The sequence below is a fragment of the Ascaphus truei genome, unplaced genomic scaffold (genome assembly GCF_040206685.1).
Source record: "Ascaphus truei isolate aAscTru1 unplaced genomic scaffold, aAscTru1.hap1 HAP1_SCAFFOLD_1464, whole genome shotgun sequence".
NCBI classification, from domain to species: domain Eukaryota; kingdom Metazoa; phylum Chordata; class Amphibia; order Anura; family Ascaphidae; genus Ascaphus; species Ascaphus truei.
The window spans coordinates 43859-64452 of record NW_027454349.1 but is presented as its reverse complement, the minus strand read 5'-3'; the positions used below and the strand labels follow the sequence as shown (position 1 = coordinate 64452).

General features: G+C 48.5%; 14 non-coding genes across 14 annotated transcripts; all 14 read right to left on the bottom strand.

Moving 5' to 3' along the window:
- Nucleotides 1–757: 757 nt before the first annotated feature.
- LOC142476162 (U1 spliceosomal RNA) lies at nt 758–925 on the bottom strand. Its single transcript, XR_012791406.1, has one exon. It is a non-coding gene; the product is annotated as a U1 spliceosomal RNA (small nuclear RNA).
- Nucleotides 926–2241: 1316 nt separating this feature from the next.
- On the bottom strand, nt 2242–2409 carry LOC142476161 (U1 spliceosomal RNA). The gene has a single exon (XR_012791405.1). It is a non-coding gene; the product is annotated as a U1 spliceosomal RNA (small nuclear RNA).
- A 1292-nt stretch (nt 2410–3701) lies between these two features.
- Nucleotides 3702–3869, bottom strand: LOC142476160 (U1 spliceosomal RNA). Its single transcript, XR_012791404.1, has one exon. It is a non-coding gene; the product is annotated as a U1 spliceosomal RNA (small nuclear RNA).
- A 1306-nt stretch (nt 3870–5175) lies between these two features.
- LOC142476159 (U1 spliceosomal RNA) lies at nt 5176–5343 on the bottom strand. Its single transcript, XR_012791403.1, has one exon. It is a non-coding gene; the product is annotated as a U1 spliceosomal RNA (small nuclear RNA).
- A 1312-nt stretch (nt 5344–6655) lies between these two features.
- Nucleotides 6656–6823, bottom strand: LOC142476158 (U1 spliceosomal RNA). The gene has a single exon (XR_012791402.1). It is a non-coding gene; the product is annotated as a U1 spliceosomal RNA (small nuclear RNA).
- Nucleotides 6824–8083: 1260 nt separating this feature from the next.
- Nucleotides 8084–8251, bottom strand: LOC142476157 (U1 spliceosomal RNA). Its single transcript, XR_012791401.1, has one exon. It is a non-coding gene; the product is annotated as a U1 spliceosomal RNA (small nuclear RNA).
- A 1296-nt stretch (nt 8252–9547) lies between these two features.
- On the bottom strand, nt 9548–9715 carry LOC142476156 (U1 spliceosomal RNA). Its single transcript, XR_012791400.1, has one exon. It is a non-coding gene; the product is annotated as a U1 spliceosomal RNA (small nuclear RNA).
- Nucleotides 9716–11003: 1288 nt separating this feature from the next.
- LOC142476122 (U1 spliceosomal RNA) lies at nt 11004–11171 on the bottom strand. The gene has a single exon (XR_012791365.1). It is a non-coding gene; the product is annotated as a U1 spliceosomal RNA (small nuclear RNA).
- Nucleotides 11172–12432: 1261 nt separating this feature from the next.
- LOC142476155 (U1 spliceosomal RNA) lies at nt 12433–12600 on the bottom strand. The gene has a single exon (XR_012791398.1). It is a non-coding gene; the product is annotated as a U1 spliceosomal RNA (small nuclear RNA).
- Nucleotides 12601–13903: 1303 nt separating this feature from the next.
- LOC142476153 (U1 spliceosomal RNA) lies at nt 13904–14071 on the bottom strand. Its single transcript, XR_012791396.1, has one exon. It is a non-coding gene; the product is annotated as a U1 spliceosomal RNA (small nuclear RNA).
- Nucleotides 14072–15351: 1280 nt separating this feature from the next.
- Nucleotides 15352–15519, bottom strand: LOC142476152 (U1 spliceosomal RNA). Its single transcript, XR_012791395.1, has one exon. It is a non-coding gene; the product is annotated as a U1 spliceosomal RNA (small nuclear RNA).
- A 1268-nt stretch (nt 15520–16787) lies between these two features.
- On the bottom strand, nt 16788–16955 carry LOC142476151 (U1 spliceosomal RNA). The gene has a single exon (XR_012791394.1). It is a non-coding gene; the product is annotated as a U1 spliceosomal RNA (small nuclear RNA).
- A 1281-nt stretch (nt 16956–18236) lies between these two features.
- LOC142476150 (U1 spliceosomal RNA) lies at nt 18237–18404 on the bottom strand. The gene has a single exon (XR_012791393.1). It is a non-coding gene; the product is annotated as a U1 spliceosomal RNA (small nuclear RNA).
- A 1279-nt stretch (nt 18405–19683) lies between these two features.
- Nucleotides 19684–19851, bottom strand: LOC142476149 (U1 spliceosomal RNA). The gene has a single exon (XR_012791392.1). It is a non-coding gene; the product is annotated as a U1 spliceosomal RNA (small nuclear RNA).
- Between the last annotated feature and the right edge of the window lie 743 nt (nt 19852–20594).

The window sequence follows — 20594 nt, the reverse complement described above, 5'->3', positions numbered from 1 at the left end:
TCTCTTTTTCTGACCTCCACTGACACCTGCTGCTGCTGCTGCTGCTGCTGCTGCTGCATAAAAAGGGAGAGGTGCCCTGTCCTGCTGGCAAACGTGACACTTTGGCCCTTACCAGCATGGCTGTTTACCTGGCATTTGCATAAATATAGAAGCAAGCTAACACTGTCTGCTGCTCCATGGATAGAGATAGATAGATAGATAGATAGATAGATAGATAGATAGATAGATAGATAGAGATTGTTTTTTGCACAGCTCAGCAGATAGTCTGCAATCTGTTGCTTTTAAATGCTGCTCTTTGTTACTTTGGAGCCTAGAAACTCTAGAACGTACTGTACACTCCCTTTGTGATATCATCACAGGGGGTTGTCTGGCTACAGAGACCCAGACATACCATGTAGAACTAGGGTGGGGAGGGGGTGAAATAAAAACCCCATATCATATCCTGCAAGCAAGGACCGTCCATTTTTTCAAATCCAGATTTGATTGTAAATGTGCTGTTTTTTTCATAAATATATATATACAGTACACAGTATTTGTTTCCCTATTTCCCAATCCACCTGTGAACTTATTCCTAAACGTCTGTGCAGGTACATCATTGTCATTTGTCCCTGTTTGAGATGTTGCTAGCTGGCTATTTATTGTACATGGTGCTCCTTTTTGCCAGCAGTTATTGACCATGCCCAAAGCCCAAGCAGTGGGAATAGCAGCAGCTTGTCTGAACAAACACCTGTTTCTGTTTTTTGTAACCATCCAAAAACAGGGGAGAGCGCGCACGCAGTCCCCCACTACCAGAAATTGTGCAGTCGAGTTTCCCGCATGTGGGGAAATCGCAGAGGTCAGCTAGCTCCAAGTGCAATGAGCTAGCCTCGCCCTGGGAGAGCCACCTGCTGGAGCATGGCTTAAAACTCCCCTGCCAGGTAAGTATGAGTTGCAATGGCGCGCTGGGGGCAACTAGCCCTGTCCCAGGACAACTGTCACCCTTGTGGAGAGAGCAGCTTGGTCATTGGTGCAGCAAGCAACACAGTACCTGAGGCCTAGTATCTGAGCCGCTGCAGCCAGCACCTGCAGCAAGGAGCAGCCTAGGCCATTCCATGCAAACATTTGTGCAGCAGCAGCAGCAGCAGCAGCAGCAGCAGCAGCAGCAGCAGCAGCAGCAATGAATATTTGTCAAACAACATAGATCCAAGACACCCCGTCCTCCTCCCCCCCCCCCCAGAAGCGAAGCAAAGCAAAGCAAAGCAAAGCAAAGCCAAACCAAACCCTCCCCCCCATCCAACAAGCACCCAGAGCAGCCAAGCTTCGCCGTAAGGTACTTCTTCTTAGTTTTACAAGCACCCAGAGCAGCCAAGCTTCGCCGTAAGGTACTTCTTCTTAGTTTTAAAAGAAAGAAGCAATCACTTTGAACACCGCTCAGCTCTGTCATTTCAGCTGCCGGAGAGACAGGGGGACACCATATTTCTGGGGTGGCTTTCTACATCTCCCCTACCTGCTGGCACTCTCTTTTTCTGACCTCCACTGACACCTGCTGCTGCTGCTGCTGCATAAAAAGGGAGAGGTGCCCTGTCCTGCTGGCAAACGTGACACTTTGGCCCTTACCAGCATGGCTGTTTACCTGGCATTTGCATAAATATAGAAGCAAGCTAACACTGTCTGCTGCTCCATGGATAGAGATAGATAGATAGATAGATAGATAGATAGATAGATAGATAGATAGATAGAGATTGTTTTTTGCACAGCTCAGCAGATAGTCTGCAATCTGTTGCTTTTAAATGCTGCTCTTTGTTACTTTGGAGCCTAGAAACTCTAGAACGTACTGTACACTCCCTTTGTGATATCATCACAGGGGGTTGTCTGGCTACAGAGACCCAGACATACCATGTAGAACTAGGGTGGGGAGGGGGTGAAATAAAAACCCCATATCATATCCTGCAAGCAAGGACCGTCCATTTTTTCAAATCCAGATTTGATTGTAAATGTGCTGTTTTTTTCATAAATATATATATACAGTACACAGTATTTGTTTCCCTATTTCCCAATCCACCTGTGAACTTATTCCTAAACGTCTGTGCAGGTACATCATTGTCATTTGTCCCTGTTTGAGATGTTGCTAGCTGGCTATTTATTGTACATGGTGCTCCTTTTTGCCAGCAGTTATTGACCATGCCCAAAGCCCAAGCAGTGGGAATAGCAGCAGCTTGTCTGAACAAACACCTGTTTCTGTTTTTTGTAACCATCCAAAAACAGGGGAGAGCGCGCACGCAGTCCCCCACTACCAGAAATTGTGCAGTCGAGTTTCCCGCATGTGGGGAAATCGCAGAGGTCAGCTAGCTCCAAGTGCAATGAGCTAGCCTCGCCCTGGGAGAGCCACCTGCTGGAGCATGGCTTAAAACTCCCCTGCCAGGTAAGTATGAGTTGCAATGGCGCGCTGGGGGCAACTAGCCCTGTCCCAGGACAACTGTCACCCTTGTGGAGAGAGCAGCTTGGTCATTGGTGCAGCAAGCAACACAGTACCTGAGGCCTAGTATCTGAGCCGCTGCAGCCAGCACCTGCAGCAAGGAGCAGCCTAGGCCATTCCATGCAAACATTTGTGCAGCAGCAGCAGCAGCAGCAGCAGCAGCAGCAGCAGCAGCAGCAGCAGCAGCAGCAATGAATATTTGTCAAACAACATAGATCCAAGACACCCCGTCCTCCTCCCCCCCCCCCCCAGAAGCGAAGCAAAGCAAAGCAAAGCAAAGCAAAGCAAAGCAAAGCAAAGCCAAACCAAACCCTCCCCCCCATCCAACAAGCACCCAGAGCAGCCAAGCTTCGCCGTAAGGTACTTCTTCTTAGTTTTAAAAGAAAGAAGCAATCACTTTGAACACCGCTCAGCTCTGTCATTTCAGCTGCCGGAGAGACAGGGGGACACCATATTTCTGGGGTGGCTTTCTACATCTCCCCTACCTGCTGGCACTCTCTTTTTCTGACCTCCACTGACACCTGCTGCTGCTGCTGCTGCTGCTGCATAAAAAGGGAGAGGTGCCCTGTCCTGCTGGCAAACGTGACACTTTGGCCCTTACCAGCATGGCTGTTTACCTGGCATTTGCATAAATATAGAAGCAAGCTAACACTGTCTGCTGCTCCATGGATAGAGATAGATAGATAGATAGATAGATAGATAGATAGATAGATAGATAGATAGAGATTGTTTTTTGCACAGCTCAGCAGATAGTCTGCAATCTGTTGCTTTTAAATGCTGCTCTTTGTTACTTTGGAGCCTAGAAACTCTAGAACGTACTGTACACTCCCTTTGTGATATCATCACAGGGGGTTGTCTGGCTACAGAGACCCAGACATACCATGTAGAACTAGGGTGGGGAGGGGGTGAAATAAAAACCCCATATCATATCCTGCAAGCAAGGACCGTCCATTTTTTCAAATCCAGATTTGATTGTAAATGTGCTGTTTTTTTCATAAATATATATATACAGTACACAGTATTTGTTTCCCTATTTCCCAATCCACCTGTGAACTTATTCCTAAACGTCTGTGCAGGTACATCATTGTCATTTGTCCCTGTTTGAGATGTTGCTAGCTGGCTATTTATTGTACATGGTGCTCCTTTTTGCCAGCAGTTATTGACCATGCCCAAAGCCCAAGCAGTGGGAATAGCAGCAGCTTGTCTGAACAAACACCTGTTTCTGTTTTTTGTAACCATCCAAAAACAGGGGAGAGCGCGCACGCAGTCCCCCACTACCAGAAATTGTGCAGTCGAGTTTCCCGCATGTGGGGAAATCGCAGAGGTCAGCTAGCTCCAAGTGCAATGAGCTAGCCTCGCCCTGGGAGAGCCACCTGCTGGAGCATGGCTTAAAACTCCCCTGCCAGGTAAGTATGAGTTGCAATGGCGCGCTGGGGGCAACTAGCCCTGTCCCAGGACAACTGTCACCCTTGTGGAGAGAGCAGCTTGGTCATTGGTGCAGCAAGCAACACAGTACCTGAGGCCTAGTATCTGAGCCGCTGCAGCCAGCACCTGCAGCAAGGAGCAGCCTAGGCCATTCCATGCAAACATTTGTGCTGCAGCAGCAGCAGCAGCAGCAGCAGCAGCAGCAGCAGCAATGAATATTTGTCAAACAACATAGATCCAAGACACCCCGTCCTCCTCCCCCCCCCCCCAGAAGCGAAGCAAAGCAAAGCAAAGCAAAGCAAAGCAAAGCAAAGCAAAGCAAAGCAAAGCAAAGCAAAGCAAAGCAAAGCCAAACCAAACCCTCCCCCCCATCCAACAAGCACCCAGAGCAGCCAAGCTTCGCCGTAAGGTACTTCTTCTTAGTTTTAAAAGAAAGAAGCAATCACTTTGAACACCGCTCAGCTCTGTCATTTCAGCTGCCGGAGAGACAGGGGGACACCATATTTCTGGGGTGGCTTTCTACATCTCCCCTACCTGCTGGCACTCTCTTTTTCTGACCTCCACTGACACCTGCTGCTGCTGCTGCTGCTGCTGCATAAAAAGGGAGAGGTGCCCTGTCCTGCTGGCAAACGTGACACTTTGGCCCTTACCAGCATGGCTGTTTACCTGGCATTTGCATAAATATAGAAGCAAGCTAACACTGTCTGCTGCTCCATGGATAGAGATAGATAGATAGATAGATAGATAGATAGATAGATAGATAGATAGATAGAGATTGTTTTTTGCACAGCTCAGCAGATAGTCTGCAATCTGTTGCTTTTAAATGCTGCTCTTTGTTACTTTGGAGCCTAGAAACTCTAGAACGTACTGTACACTCCCTTTGTGATATCATCACAGGGGGTTGTCTGGCTACAGAGACCCAGACATACCATGTAGAACTAGGGTGGGGAGGGGGTGAAATAAAAACCCCATATCATATCCTGCAAGCAAGGACCGTCCATTTTTTCAAATCCAGATTTGATTGTAAATGTGCTGTTTTTTTCATAAATATATATATACAGTACACAGTATTTGTTTCCCTATTTCCCAATCCACCTGTGAACTTATTCCTAAACGTCTGTGCAGGTACATCATTGTCATTTGTCCCTGTTTGAGATGTTGCTAGCTGGCTATTTATTGTACATGGTGCTCCTTTTTGCCAGCAGTTATTGACCATGCCCAAAGCCCAAGCAGTGGGAATAGCAGCAGCTTGTCTGAACAAACACCTGTTTCTGTTTTTTGTAACCATCCAAAAACAGGGGAGAGCGCGCACGCAGTCCCCCACTACCAGAAATTGTGCAGTCGAGTTTCCCGCATGTGGGGAAATCGCAGAGGTCAGCTAGCTCCAAGTGCAATGAGCTAGCCTCGCCCTGGGAGAGCCACCTGCTGGAGCATGGCTTAAAACTCCCCTGCCAGGTAAGTATGAGTTGCAATGGCGCGCTGGGGGCAACTAGCCCTGTCCCAGGACAACTGTCACCCTTGTGGAGAGAGCAGCTTGGTCATTGGTGCAGCAAGCAACACAGTACCTGAGGCCTAGTATCTGAGCCGCTGCAGCCAGCACCTGCAGCAAGGAGCAGCCTAGGCCATTCCATGCAAACATTTGTGCTGCAGCAGCAGCAGCAGCAGCAGCAGCAGCAGCAGCAGCAATGAATATTTGTCAAACAACATAGATCCAAGACACCCCGTCCTCCTCCCCCCCCCCCCAGAAGCGAAGCAAAGCAAAGCAAAGCAAAGCAAAGCAAAGCAAAGCAAAGCAAAGCAAAGCAAAGCAAAGCAAAGCAAAGCCAAACCAAACCCTCCCCCCCATCCAACAAGCACCCAGAGCAGCCAAGCTTCGCCGTAAGGTACTTCTTCTTAGTTTTAAAAGAAAGAAGCAATCACTTTGAACACCGCTCAGCTCTGTCATTTCAGCTGCCGGAGAGACAGGGGGACACCATATTTCTGGGGTGGCTTTCTACATCTCCCCTACCTGCTGGCACTCTCTTTTTCTGACCTCCACTGACACCTGCTGCTGCTGCTGCTGCTGCTGCTGCTGCATAAAAAGGGAGAGGTGCCCTGTCCTGCTGGCAAACGTGACACTTTGGCCCTTACCAGCATGGCTGTTTACCTGGCATTTGCATAAATATAGAAGCAAGCTAACACTGTCTGCTGCTCCATGGATAGAGATAGATAGATAGATAGATAGATAGATAGATAGATAGATAGATAGATAGAGATTGTTTTTTGCACAGCTCAGCAGATAGTCTGCAATCTGTTGCTTTTAAATGCTGCTCTTTGTTACTTTGGAGCCTAGAAACTCTAGAACGTACTGTACACTCCCTTTGTGATATCATCACAGGGGGTTGTCTGGCTACAGAGACCCAGACATACCATGTAGAACTAGGGTGGGGAGGGGGTGAAATAAAAACCCCATATCATATCCTGCAAGCAAGGACCGTCCATTTTTTCAAATCCAGATTTGATTGTAAATGTGCTGTTTTTTTCATAAATATATATATACAGTACACAGTATTTGTTTCCCTATTTCCCAATCCACCTGTGAACTTATTCCTAAACGTCTGTGCAGGTACATCATTGTCATTTGTCCCTGTTTGAGATGTTGCTAGCTGGCTATTTATTGTACATGGTGCTCCTTTTTGCCAGCAGTTATTGACCATGCCCAAAGCCCAAGCAGTGGGAATAGCAGCAGCTTGTCTGAACAAACACCTGTTTCTGTTTTTTGTAACCATCCAAAAACAGGGGAGAGCGCGCACGCAGTCCCCCACTACCAGAAATTGTGCAGTCGAGTTTCCCGCATGTGGGGAAATCGCAGAGGTCAGCTAGCTCCAAGTGCAATGAGCTAGCCTCGCCCTGGGAGAGCCACCTGCTGGAGCATGGCTTAAAACTCCCCTGCCAGGTAAGTATGAGTTGCAATGGCGCGCTGGGGGCAACTAGCCCTGTCCCAGGACAACTGTCACCCTTGTGGAGAGAGCAGCTTGGTCATTGGTGCAGCAAGCAACACAGTACCTGAGGCCTAGTATCTGAGCCGCTGCAGCCAGCACCTGCAGCAAGGAGCAGCCTAGGCCATTCCATGCAAACATTTGTGCAGCAGCAGCAGCAGCAGCAGCAGCAGCAGCAGCAGCAGCAGCAGCAGCAATGAATATTTGTCAAACAACATAGATCCAAGACACCCCGTCCTCCTCCCCCCCCCCCCAGAAGCGAAGCAAAGCAAAGCAAAGCAAAGCAAAGCCAAACCAAACCCTCCCCCCCATCCAACAAGCACCCAGAGCAGCCAAGCTTCGCCGTAAGGTACTTCTTCTTAGTTTTAAAAGAAAGAAGCAATCACTTTGAACACCGCTCAGCTCTGTCATTTCAGCTGCCGGAGAGACAGGGGGACACCATATTTCTGGGGTGGCTTTCTACATCTCCCCTACCTGCTGGCACTCTCTTTTTCTGACCTCCACTGACACCTGCTGCTGCTGCTGCTGCATAAAAAGGGAGAGGTGCCCTGTCCTGCTGGCAAACGTGACACTTTGGCCCTTACCAGCATGGCTGTTTACCTGGCATTTGCATAAATATAGAAGCAAGCTAACACTGTCTGCTGCTCCATGGATAGAGATAGATAGATAGATAGATAGATAGATAGATAGATAGATAGATAGAGATTGTTTTTTGCACAGCTCAGCAGATAGTCTGCAATCTGTTGCTTTTAAATGCTGCTCTTTGTTACTTTGGAGCCTAGAAACTCTAGAACGTACTGTACACTCCCTTTGTGATATCATCACAGGGGGTTGTCTGGCTACAGAGACCCAGACATACCATGTAGAACTAGGGTGGGGAGGGGGTGAAATAAAAACCCCATATCATATCCTGCAAGCAAGGACCGTCCATTTTTTCAAATCCAGATTTGATTGTAAATGTGCTGTTTTTTTCATAAATATATATATACAGTACACAGTATTTGTTTCCCTATTTCCCAATCCACCTGTGAACTTATTCCTAAACGTCTGTGCAGGTACATCATTGTCATTTGTCCCTGTTTGAGATGTTGCTAGCTGGCTATTTATTGTACATGGTGCTCCTTTTTGCCAGCAGTTATTGACCATGCCCAAAGCCCAAGCAGTGGGAATAGCAGCAGCTTGTCTGAACAAACACCTGTTTCTGTTTTTTGTAACCATCCAAAAACAGGGGAGAGCGCGCACGCAGTCCCCCACTACCAGAAATTGTGCAGTCGAGTTTCCCGCATGTGGGGAAATCGCAGAGGTCAGCTAGCTCCAAGTGCAATGAGCTAGCCTCGCCCTGGGAGAGCCACCTGCTGGAGCATGGCTTAAAACTCCCCTGCCAGGTAAGTATGAGTTGCAATGGCGCGCTGGGGGCAACTAGCCCTGTCCCAGGACAACTGTCACCCTTGTGGAGAGAGCAGCTTGGTCATTGGTGCAGCAAGCAACACAGTACCTGAGGCCTAGTATCTGAGCCGCTGCAGCCAGCACCTGCAGCAAGGAGCAGCCTAGGCCATTCCATGCAAACATTTGTGCAGCAGCAGCAGCAGCAGCAGCAGCAGCAGCAGCAGCAGCAGCAGCAGCAGCAGCAATGAATATTTGTCAAACAACATAGATCCAAGACACCCCGTCCTCCTCCCCCCCCCCCCCAGAAGCGAAGCAAAGCAAAGCAAAGCAAAGCAAAGCAAAGCAAAGCAAAGCCAAACCAAACCCTCCCCCCCATCCAACAAGCACCCAGAGCAGCCAAGCTTCGCCGTAAGGTACTTCTTCTTAGTTTTAAAAGAAAGAAGCAATCACTTTGAACACCGCTCAGCTCTGTCATTTCAGCTGCCGGAGAGACAGGGGGACACCATATTTCTGGGGTGGCTTTCTACATCTCCCCTACCTGCTGGCACTCTCTTTTTCTGACCTCCACTGACACCTGCTGCTGCTGCTGCTGCTGCTGCATAAAAAGGGAGAGGTGCCCTGTCCTGCTGGCAAACGTGACACTTTGGCCCTTACCAGCATGGCTGTTTACCTGGCATTTGCATAAATATAGAAGCAAGCTAACACTGTCTGCTGCTCCATGGATAGAGATAGATAGATAGATAGATAGATAGATAGATAGATAGATAGATAGATAGATAGAGATTGTTTTTTGCACAGCTCAGCAGATAGTCTGCAATCTGTTGCTTTTAAATGCTGCTCTTTGTTACTTTGGAGCCTAGAAACTCTAGAACGTACTGTACACTCCCTTTGTGATATCATCACAGGGGGTTGTCTGGCTACAGAGACCCAGACATACCATGTAGAACTAGGGTGGGGAGGGGGTGAAATAAAAACCCCATATCATATCCTGCAAGCAAGGACCGTCCATTTTTTCAAATCCAGATTTGATTGTAAATGTGCTGTTTTTTTCATAAATATATATATACAGTACACAGTATTTGTTTCCCTATTTCCCAATCCACCTGTGAACTTATTCCTAAACGTCTGTGCAGGTACATCATTGTCATTTGTCCCTGTTTGAGATGTTGCTAGCTGGCTATTTATTGTACATGGTGCTCCTTTTTGCCAGCAGTTATTGACCATGCCCAAAGCCCAAGCAGTGGGAATAGCAGCAGCTTGTCTGAACAAACACCTGTTTCTGTTTTTTGTAACCATCCAAAAACAGGGGAGAGCGCGCACGCAGTCCCCCACTACCAGAAATTGTGCAGTCGAGTTTCCCGCATGTGGGGAAATCGCAGAGGTCAGCTAGCTCCAAGTGCAATGAGCTAGCCTCGCCCTGGGAGAGCCACCTGCTGGAGCATGGCTTAAAACTCCCCTGCCAGGTAAGTATGAGTTGCAATGGCGCGCTGGGGGCAACTAGCCCTGTCCCAGGACAACTGTCACCCTTGTGGAGAGAGCAGCTTGGTCATTGGTGCAGCAAGCAACACAGTACCTGAGGCCTAGTATCTGAGCCGCTGCAGCCAGCACCTGCAGCAAGGAGCAGCCTAGGCCATTCCATGCAAACATTTGTGCAGCAGCAGCAGCAGCAGCAGCAGCAGCAGCAGCAGCAGCAGCAGCAGCAGCAGCAGCAATGAATATTTGTCAAACAACATAGATCCAAGACACCCCGTCCTCCTCCCCCCCCCCCCAGAAGCGAAGCAAAGCAAAGCAAAGCAAAGCAAAGCAAAGCCAAACCAAACCCTCCCCCCCATCCAACAAGCACCCAGAGCAGCCAAGCTTCGCCGTAAGGTACTTCTTCTTAGTTTTAAAAGAAAGAAGCAATCACTTTGAACACCGCTCAGCTCTGTCATTTCAGCTGCCGGAGAGACAGGGGGACACCATATTTCTGGGGTGGCTTTCTACATCTCCCCTACCTGCTGGCACTCTCTTTTTCTGACCTCCACTGACACCTGCTGCTGCTGCTGCTGCTGCTGCATAAAAAGGGAGAGGTGCCCTGTCCTGCTGGCAAACGTGACACTTTGGCCCTTACCAGCATGGCTGTTTACCTGGCATTTGCATAAATATAGAAGCAAGCTAACACTGTCTGCTGCTCCATGGATAGAGATAGATAGATAGATAGATAGATAGATAGATAGATAGATAGATAGATAGATAGAGATTGTTTTTTGCACAGCTCAGCAGATAGTCTGCAATCTGTTGCTTTTAAATGCTGCTCTTTGTTACTTTGGAGCCTAGAAACTCTAGAACGTACTGTACACTCCCTTTGTGATATCATCACAGGGGGTTGTCTGGCTACAGAGACCCAGACATACCATGTAGAACTAGGGTGGGGAGGGGGTGAAATAAAAACCCCATATCATATCCTGCAAGCAAGGACCGTCCATTTTTTCAAATCCAGATTTGATTGTAAATGTGCTGTTTTTTTCATAAATATATATATACAGTACACAGTATTTGTTTCCCTATTTCCCAATCCACCTGTGAACTTATTCCTAAACGTCTGTGCAGGTACATCATTGTCATTTGTCCCTGTTTGAGATGTTGCTAGCTGGCTATTTATTGTACATGGTGCTCCTTTTTGCCAGCAGTTATTGACCATGCCCAAAGCCCAAGCAGTGGGAATAGCAGCAGCTTGTCTGAACAAACACCTGTTTCTGTTTTTTGTAACCATCCAAAAACAGGGGAGAGCGCGCACGCAGTCCCCCACTACCAGAAATTGTGCAGTTGAGTTTCCCGCATGTGGGGAAATCGCAGAGGTCAGCTAGCTCCAAGTGCAATGAGCTAGCCTCGCCCTGGGAGAGCCACCTGCTGGAGCATGGCTTAAAACTCCCCTGCCAGGTAAGTATGAGTTGCAATGGCGCGCTGGGGGCAACTAGCCCTGTCCCAGGACAACTGTCACCCTTGTGGAGAGAGCAGCTTGGTCATTGGTGCAGCAAGCAACACAGTACCTGAGGCCTAGTATCTGAGCCGCTGCAGCCAGCACCTGCAGCAAGGAGCAGCCTAGGCCATTCCATGCAAACATTTGTGCAGCAGCAGCAGCAGCAGCAGCAGCAGCAGCAGCAGCAGCAGCAGCAGCAATGAATATTTGTCAAACAACATAGATCCAAGACACCCCGTCCTCCTCCCCCCCCCCCCAGAAGCGAAGCAAAGCAAAGCAAAGCAAAGCAAAGCAAAGCCAAACCAAACCCTCCCCCCCATCCAACAAGCACCCAGAGCAGCCAAGCTTCGCCGTAAGGTACTTCTTCTTAGTTTTAAAAGAAAGAAGCAATCACTTTGAACACCGCTCAGCTCTGTCATTTCAGCTGCCGGAGAGACAGGGGGACACCATATTTCTGGGGTGGCTTTCTACATCTCCCCTACCTGCTGGCACTCTCTTTTTCTGACCTCCACTGACACCTGCTGCTGCTGCTGCTGCATAAAAAGGGAGAGGTGCCCTGTCCTGCTGGCAAACGTGACACTTTGGCCCTTACCAGCATGGCTGTTTACCTGGCATTTGCATAAATATAGAAGCAAGCTAACACTGTCTGCTGCTCCATGGATAGAGATAGATAGATAGATAGATAGATAGATAGATAGATAGATAGAGATTGTTTTTTGCACAGCTCAGCAGATAGTCTGCAATCTGTTGCTTTTAAATGCTGCTCTTTGTTACTTTGGAGCCTAGAAACTCTAGAACGTACTGTACACTCCCTTTGTGATATCATCACAGGGGGTTGTCTGGCTACAGAGACCCAGACATACCATGTAGAACTAGGGTGGGGAGGGGGTGAAATAAAAACCCCATATCATATCCTGCAAGCAAGGACCGTCCATTTTTTCAAATCCAGATTTGATTGTAAATGTGCTGTTTTTTTCATAAATATATATATACAGTACACAGTATTTGTTTCCCTATTTCCCAATCCACCTGTGAACTTATTCCTAAACGTCTGTGCAGGTACATCATTGTCATTTGTCCCTGTTTGAGATGTTGCTAGCTGGCTATTTATTGTACATGGTGCTCCTTTTTGCCAGCAGTTATTGACCATGCCCAAAGCCCAAGCAGTGGGAATAGCAGCAGCTTGTCTGAACAAACACCTGTTTCTGTTTTTTGTAACCATCCAAAAACAGGGGAGAGCGCGCACGCAGTCCCCCACTACCAGAAATTGTGCAGTCGAGTTTCCCGCATGTGGGGAAATCGCAGAGGTCAGCTAGCTCCAAGTGCAATGAGCTAGCCTCGCCCTGGGAGAGCCACCTGCTGGAGCATGGCTTAAAACTCCCCTGCCAGGTAAGTATGAGTTGCAATGGCGCGCTGGGGGCAACTAGCCCTGTCCCAGGACAACTGTCACCCTTGTGGAGAGAGCAGCTTGGTCATTGGTGCAGCAAGCAACACAGTACCTGAGGCCTAGTATCTGAGCCGCTGCAGCCAGCACCTGCAGCAAGGAGCAGCCTAGGCCATTCCATGCAAACATTTGTGCTGCAGCAGCAGCAGCAGCAGCAGCAGCAGCAGCAGCAGCAATGAATATTTGTCAAACAACATAGATCCAAGACACCCCGTCCTCCTCCCCCCCCCCCCAGAAGCGAAGCAAAGCAAAGCAAAGCAAAGCAAAGCAAAGCAAAGCAAAGCAAAGCAAAGCAAAGCAAAGCAAAGCCAAACCAAACCCTCCCCCCCATCCAACAAGCACCCAGAGCAGCCAAGCTTCGCCGTAAGGTACTTCTTCTTAGTTTTAAAAGAAAGAAGCAATCACTTTGAACACCGCTCAGCTCTGTCATTTCAGCTGCCGGAGAGACAGGGGGACACCATATTTCTGGGGTGGCTTTCTACATCTCCCCTACCTGCTGGCACTCTCTTTTTCTGACCTCCACTGACACCTGCTGCTGCTGCTGCTGCTGCTGCTGCTGCATAAAAAGGGAGAGGTGCCCTGTCCTGCTGGCAAACGTGACACTTTGGCCCTTACCAGCATGGCTGTTTACCTGGCATTTGCATAAATATAGAAGCAAGCTAACACTGTCTGCTGCTCCATGGATAGAGATAGATAGATAGATAGATAGATAGATAGATAGATAGATAGATAGAGATTGTTTTTTGCACAGCTCAGCAGATAGTCTGCAATCTGTTGCTTTTAAATGCTGCTCTTTGTTACTTTGGAGCCTAGAAACTCTAGAACGTACTGTACACTCCCTTTGTGATATCATCACAGGGGGTTGTCTGGCTACAGAGACCCAGACATACCATGTAGAACTAGGGTGGGGAGGGGGTGAAATAAAAACCCCATATCATATCCTGCAAGCAAGGACCGTCCATTTTTTCAAATCCAGATTTGATTGTAAATGTGCTGTTTTTTTCATAAATATATATATACAGTACACAGTATTTGTTTCCCTATTTCCCAATCCACCTGTGAACTTATTCCTAAACGTCTGTGCAGGTACATCATTGTCATTTGTCCCTGTTTGAGATGTTGCTAGCTGGCTATTTATTGTACATGGTGCTCCTTTTTGCCAGCAGTTATTGACCATGCCCAAAGCCCAAGCAGTGGGAATAGCAGCAGCTTGTCTGAACAAACACCTGTTTCTGTTTTTTGTAACCATCCAAAAACAGGGGAGAGCGCGCACGCAGTCCCCCACTACCAGAAATTGTGCAGTCGAGTTTCCCGCATGTGGGGAAATCGCAGAGGTCAGCTAGCTCCAAGTGCAATGAGCTAGCCTCGCCCTGGGAGAGCCACCTGCTGGAGCATGGCTTAAAACTCCCCTGCCAGGTAAGTATGAGTTGCAATGGCGCGCTGGGGGCAACTAGCCCTGTCCCAGGACAACTGTCACCCTTGTGGAGAGAGCAGCTTGGTCATTGGTGCAGCAAGCAACACAGTACCTGAGGCCTAGTATCTGAGCCGCTGCAGCCAGCACCTGCAGCAAGGAGCAGCCTAGGCCATTCCATGCAAACATTTGTGCAGCAGCAGCAGCAGCAGCAGCAGCAGCAGCAGCAGCAGCAGCAGCAGCAATGAATATTTGTCAAACAACATAGATCCAAGACACCCCGTCCTCCTCCCCCCCCCCCCAGAAGCGAAGCAAAGCAAAGCAAAGCAAAGCAAAGCCAAACCAAACCCTCCCCCCCATCCAACAAGCACCCAGAGCAGCCAAGCTTCGCCGTAAGGTACTTCTTCTTAGTTTTAAAAGAAAGAAGCAATCACTTTGAACACCGCTCAGCTCTGTCATTTCAGCTGCCGGAGAGACAGGGGGACACCATATTTCTGGGGTGGCTTTCTACATCTCCCCTACCTGCTGGCACTCTCTTTTTCTGACCTCCACTGACACCTGCTGCTGCTGCTGCTGCTGCTGCTGCTGCATAAAAAGGGAGAGGTGCCCTGTCCTGCTGGCAAACGTGACACTTTGGCCCTTACCAGCATGGCTGTTTACCTGGCATTTGCATAAATATAGAAGCAAGCTAACACTGTCTGCTGCTCCATGGATAGAGATAGATAGATAGATAGATAGATAGATAGATAGATAGATAGATAGATAGATAGAGATTGTTTTTTGCACAGCTCAGCAGATAGTCTGCAATCTGTTGCTTTTAAATGCTGCTCTTTGTTACTTTGGAGCCTAGAAACTCTAGAACGTACTGTACACTCCCTTTGTGATATCATCACAGGGGGTTGTCTGGCTACAGAGACCCAGACATACCATGTAGAACTAGGGTGGGGAGGGGGTGAAATAAAAACCCCATATCATATCCTGCAAGCAAGGACCGTCCATTTTTTCAAATCCAGATTTGATTGTAAATGTGCTGTTTTTTTCATAAATATATATATACAGTACACAGTATTTGTTTCCCTATTTCCCAATCCACCTGTGAACTTATTCCTAAACGTCTGTGCAGGTACATCATTGTCATTTGTCCCTGTTTGAGATGTTGCTAGCTGGCTATTTATTGTACATGGTGCTCCTTTTTGCCAGCAGTTATTGACCATGCCCAAAGCCCAAGCAGTGGGAATAGCAGCAGCTTGTCTGAACAAACACCTGTTTCTGTTTTTTGTAACCATCCAAAAACAGGGGAGAGCGCGCACGCAGTCCCCCACTACCAGAAATTGTGCAGTCGAGTTTCCCGCATGTGGGGAAATCGCAGAGGTCAGCTAGCTCCAAGTGCAATGAGCTAGCCTCGCCCTGGGAGAGCCACCTGCTGGAGCATGGCTTAAAACTCCCCTGCCAGGTAAGTATGAGTTGCAATGGCGCGCTGGGGGCAACTAGCCCTGTCCCAGGACAACTGTCACCCTTGTGGAGAGAGCAGCTTGGTCATTGGTGCAGCAAGCAACACAGTACCTGAGGCCTAGTATCTGAGCCGCTGCAGCCAGCACCTGCAGCAAGGAGCAGCCTAGGCCATTCCATGCAAACATTTGTGCAGCAGCAGCAGCAGCAGCAGCAGCAGCAGCAGCAGCAGCAGCAGCAGCAATGAATATTTGTCAAACAACATAGATCCAAGACACCCCGTCCTCCTCCCCCCCCCCCCAGAAGCGAAGCAAAGCAAAGCAAAGCAAAGCAAAGCCAAACCAAACCCTCCCCCCCATCCAACAAGCACCCAGAGCAGCCAAGCTTCGCCGTAAGGTACTTCTTCTTAGTTTTAAAAGAAAGAAGCAATCACTTTGAACACCGCTCAGCTCTGTCATTTCAGCTGCCGGAGAGACAGGGGGACACCATATTTCTGGGGTGGCTTTCTACATCTCCCCTACCTGCTGGCACTCTCTTTTTCTGACCTCCACTGACACCTGCTGCTGCTGCTGCTGCATAAAAAGGGAGAGGTGCCCTGTCCTGCTGGCAAACGTGACACTTTGGCCCTTACCAGCATGGCTGTTTACCTGGCATTTGCATAAATATAGAAGCAAGCTAACACTGTCTGCTGCTCCATGGATAGAGATAGATAGATAGATAGATAGATAGATAGATAGATAGATAGATAGATAGATAGAGATTGTTTTTTGCACAGCTCAGCAGATAGTCTGCAATCTGTTGCTTTTAAATGCTGCTCTTTGTTACTTTGGAGCCTAGAAACTCTAGAACGTACTGTACACTCCCTTTGTGATATCATCACAGGGGGTTGTCTGGCTACAGAGACCCAGACATACCATGTAGAACTAGGGTGGGGAGGGGGTGAAATAAAAACCCCATATCATATCCTGCAAGCAAGGACCGTCCATTTTTTCAAATCCAGATTTGATTGTAAATGTGCTGTTTTTTTCATAAATATATATATACAGTACACAGTATTTGTTTCCCTATTTCCCAATCCACCTGTGAACTTATTCCTAAACGTCTGTGCAGGTACATCATTGTCATTTGTCCCTGTTTGAGATGTTGCTAGCTGGCTATTTATTGTACATGGTGCTCCTTTTTGCCAGCAGTTATTGACCATGCCCAAAGCCCAAGCAGTGGGAATAGCAGCAGCTTGTCTGAACAAACACCTGTTTCTGTTTTTTGTAACCATCCAAAAACAGGGGAGAGCGCGCACGCAGTCCCCCACTACCAGAAATTGTGCAGTCGAGTTTCCCGCATGTGGGGAAATCGCAGAGGTCAGCTAGCTCCAAGTGCAATGAGCTAGCCTCGCCCTGGGAGAGCCACCTGCTGGAGCATGGCTTAAAACTCCCCTGCCAGGTAAGTATGAGTTGCAATGGCGCGCTGGGGGCAACTAGCCCTGTCCCAGGACAACTGTCACCCTTGTGGAGAGAGCAGCTTGGTCATTGGTGCAGCAAGCAACACAGTACCTGAGGCCTAGTATCTGAGCCGCTGCAGCCAGCACCTGCAGCAAGGAGCAGCCTAGGCCATTCCATGCAAACATTTGTGCAGCAGCAGCAGCAGCAGCAGCAGCAGCAGCAGCAGCAGCAGCAGCAGCAGCAGCAGCAATGAATATTTGTCAAACAACATAGATCCAAGACACCCCGTCCTCCTCCCCCCCCCCCCAGAAGCGAAGCAAAGCAAAGCAAAGCAAAGCAAAGCCAAACCAAACCCTCCCCCCCATCCAACAAGCACCCAGAGCAGCCAAGCTTCGCCGTAAGGTACTTCTTCTTAGTTTTAAAAGAAAGAAGCAATCACTTTGAACACCGCTCAGCTCTGTCATTTCAGCTGCCGGAGAGACAGGGGGACACCATATTTCTGGGGTGGCTTTCTACATCTCCCCTACCTGCTGGCACTCTCTTTTTCTGACCTCCACTGACACCTGCTGCTGCTGCTGCTGCATAAAAAGGGAGAGGTGCCCTGTCCTGCTGGCAAACGTGACACTTTGGCCCTTACCAGCATGGCTGTTTACCTGGCATTTGCATAAATATAGAAGCAAGCTAACACTGTCTGCTGCTCCATGGATAGAGATAGATAGATAGATAGATAGATAGATAGATAGATAGATAGATAGATAGATAGATAGAGATTGTTTTTTGCACAGCTCAGCAGATAGTCTGCAATCTGTTGCTTTTAAATGCTGCTCTTTGTTACTTTGGAGCCTAGAAACTCTAGAACGTACTGTACACTCCCTTTGTGATATCATCACAGGGGGTTGTCTGGCTACAGAGACCCAGACATACCATGTAGAACTAGGGTGGGGAGGGGGTGAAATAAAAACCCCATATCATATCCTGCAAGCAAGGACCGTCCATTTTTTCAAATCCAGATTTGATTGTAAATGTGCTGTTTTTTTCATAAATATATATATACAGTACACAGTATTTGTTTCCCTATTTCCCAATCCACCTGTGAACTTATTCCTAAACGTCTGTGCAGGTACATCATTGTCATTTGTCCCTGTTTGAGATGTTGCTAGCTGGCTATTTATTGTACATGGTGCTCCTTTTTGCCAGCAGTTATTGACCATGCCCAAAGCCCAAGCAGTGGGAATAGCAGCAGCTTGTCTGAACAAACACCTGTTTCTGTTTTTTGTAACCATCCAAAAACAGGGGAGAGCGCGCACGCAGTCCCCCACTACCAGAAATTGTGCAGTCGAGTTTCCCGCATGTGGGGAAATCGCAGAGGTCAGCTAGCTCCAAGTGCAATGAGCTAGCCTCGCCCTGGGAGAGCCACCTGCTGGAGCATGGCTTAAAACTCCCCTGCCAGGTAAGTATGAGTTGCAATGGCGCGCTGGGGGCAACTAGCCCTGTCCCAGGACAACTGTCACCCTTGTGGAGAGAGCAGCTTGGTCATTGGTGCAGCAAGCAACACAGTACCTGAGGCCTAGTATCTGAGCCGCTGCAGCCAGCACCTGCAGCAAGGAGCAGCCTAGGCCATTCCATGCAAACATTTGTGCAGCAGCAGCAGCAGCAGCAGCAGCAGCAGCAGCAGCAGCAGCAGCAGCAATGAATATTTGTCAAACAACATAGATCCAAGACACCCCGTCCTCCTCCCCCCCCCCCCAGAAGCGAAGCAAAGCAAAGCAAAGCAAAGCAAAGCCAAACCAAACCCTCCCCCCCATCCAACAAGCACCCAGAGCAGCCAAGCTTCGCCGTAAGGTACTTCTTCTTAGTTTTAAAAGAAAGAAGCAATCACTTTGAACACCGCTCAGCTCTGTCATTTCAGCTGCCGGAGAGACAGGGGGACACCATATTTCTGGGGTGGCTTTCTACATCTCCCCTACCTGCTGGCACTCTCTTTTTCTGACCTCCACTGACACCTGCTGCTGCTGCTGCTGCATAAAAAGGGAGAGGTGCCCTGTCCTGCTGGCAAACGTGACACTTTGGCCCTTACCAGCATGGCTGTTTACCTGGCATTTGCATAAATATAGAAGCAAGCTAACACTGTCTGCTGCTCCATGGATAGAGATAGATAGATAGATAGATAGATAGATAGATAGATAGATAGATAGATAGATAGAGATTGTTTTTTGCACAGCTCAGCAGATAGTCTGCAATCTGTTGCTTTTAAGTTGCTTTTAAATGCTGCTCTTTGTTACTTTGGAGCCTAGAAACTCTAGAACGTACTGTACACTCCCTTTGTGATATCATCACAGGGGGTTGTCTGGCTACAGAGACCCAGACATACCATGTAGAACTAGGGTGGGGAGGGGGTGAAATAAAAACCCCATATCATATCCTGCAAGCAAGGACCGTCCATTTTTTCAAATCCAGATTTGATTGTAAATGTGCTGTTTTTTTCATAAATATATATATACAGTACACAGTATTTGTTTCCCTATTTCCCAATCCACCTGTGAACTTATTCCTAAACGTCTGTGCAGGTACATCATTGTCATTTGTCCCTGTTTGAGATGTTGCTAGCTGGCTATTTATTGTACATGGTGCTCCTTTTTGCCAGCAGTTATTGACCATGCCCAAAGCCCAAGCAGTGGGAATAGCAGCAGCTTGTCTGAACAAACACCTGTTTCTGTTTTTTGTAACCATCCAAAAACAGGGGAGAGCGCGCACGCAGTCCCCCACTACCAGAAATTGTGCAGTCGAGTTTCCCGCATGTGGGGAAATCGCAGAGGTCAGCTAGCTCCAAGTGCAATGAGCTAGCCTCGCCCTGGGAGAGCCACCTGCTGGAGCATGGCTTAAAACTCCCCTGCCAGGTAAGTATGAGTTGCAATGGCGCGCTGGGGGCAACTAGCCCTGTCCCAGGACAACTGTCACCCTTGTGGAGAGAGCAGCTTGGTCATTGGTGCAGCAAGCAACACAGTACCTGAGGCCTAGTATCTGAGCCGCTGCAGCCAGCACCTGCAGCAAGGAGCAGCCTAGGCCATTCCATGCAAACATTTGTGCAGCAGCAGCAGCAGCAGCAGCAGCAGCAGCAGCAGCAGCAGCAGCAGCAGCAATGAATATTTGTCAAACAACATAGATCCAAGACACCCCGTCCTCCTCCCCCCCCCCCCAGAAGCGAAGCAAAGCAAAGCAAAGCAAAGCAAAGCCAAACCAAACCCTCCCCCCCATCCAACAAGCACCCAGAGCAGCCAAGCTTCGCCGTAAGGTACTTCTTCTTAGTTTTAAAAGAAAGAAGCAATCACTTTGAACACCGCTCAGCTCTGTCATTTCAGCTGCCGGAGAGACAGGGGGACACCATATTTCTGGGGTGGCTTTCTACATCTCCCCTACCTGCTGGCACTCTCTTTTTCTGACCTCCACTGACACCTGCTGCTGCTGCTGCTGCATAAAAAGGGAGAGGTGCCCTGTCCTGCTGGCAAACGTGACACTTTGGCCCTTACCAGCATGGCTGTTTACCTGGCATTTGCATAAATATAGAAGCAAGCTAACACTGTCTGCTGCTCCATGGATAGAGATAGATAGATAGATAGATAGATAGATAGATAGATAGATAGATAGATA